The following is a 1,331-nucleotide window of genomic DNA, read 5'->3' as shown; positions in this document are numbered from 1 at the left end:
TTTGAAAATGCTGATGGCAACATATGTACAAATGTGTTTGATACGGTGGATGTATGGATTGTTATGAGCTGTAAGAGCCCCCAATAAAATGATTTTAAAAAAGAAGAAAACATCGGCACATTGGCTACCACAGGCTGGAACCTCCCAGCCCGGTGGCTAGCAGAGGACTGGGTGTGCTTCGTTCTGCTGTAAACGGGTAGCTGAGTTGGGAAAGACTCATGTACCAAAGAGCAACAGCAGATGAACTTTCCCCAGGCAACTGTGGCCAGGTGAAGGAACAGCATCACGGGCACCCCCCCCTCATCCTCTACACAGCACAGCAAAGCCCTCATCCTCTACCCCAGGGCAGCCACTGTTCACACTTGCAACACCACAGAATCACCGCGGCATAGTTTTGTCTATGGTCTTTGGACTTCATAGAAATGAGAGCACACAGTATTTACTCCTTGTGTTTACCTTCTGAAACTCATTGATATGTTTGTAAAATATATCAGATATACCCACGTAGTGGCATATGGTTAGAGGTCATTCACTTCCATCCCATCCCACTGGGTGGCACCGTATCAGTCTACTGGAAACAGGCATTATATCCTACAATCTATCCCATCCACTCTAAGTGGGCATTTGAGTTGTTTCCAGTTTTCAGTAGCACTCCCAGGAGAATTCTTAGAGGATGTCTATGTGCATTTCGAAGACTCCATCCTTAAGTGTGAAATGACTAGGGCCATCGTACATTTGCCTTACAAGGGTGGCTTGTGTGTTGCTGTGATGCTGGAAGCCAGGCCACTGGTATTTCAAACGTAAGCAGTCAACCGTGGTGGGCAGGTTCTGCAGGGCTTCCGGCCAAAACAAACCAGAAGCAAGGTCTGATGGTCCACTTCCAAGTCTTAGCCAACGAACACCGTATCAGACATTCTGCTGGGGGATGAGCCTGCTATGTTCGAAATCACTCACAATTCAACCAGAATGTGTTTTACCGGGACTCAGACTCACTTACTTTGCGTATCAGGAAAGATTCATCTCTATAAGAAGACATCACGTACAGCGGAGTGGGCAGCCAACAAAAACGAGAAAAACCCTGGACACACTGAATTAACACAATACACCTAACAATGGATTCACACACGCCAATCATCATGAAGAAGGTGGAGAACCTGGTAACATTTTTTTTCTGATGTAGATAAGGTTGCCATGAGTTGAAGTTGATTTGATAGCAATTAACAACACCCATTTCTTTAAAATAATAACATTACGTATATACATGCACACACATGGTCTGACCCTATGTACAACAGAACCCAGGTGACGCTTGGTCCAGGGAGAGGATGCCT

Source organism: Echinops telfairi, unplaced genomic scaffold (assembly GCF_000313985.2).
Source record: "Echinops telfairi isolate 266 unplaced genomic scaffold, ASM31398v2 ScPeMD7_7457;HRSCAF=8495, whole genome shotgun sequence".
Taxonomy (NCBI): domain Eukaryota; kingdom Metazoa; phylum Chordata; class Mammalia; order Afrosoricida; family Tenrecidae; genus Echinops; species Echinops telfairi.
Note: the sequence above shows the minus strand (reverse complement) of the source record.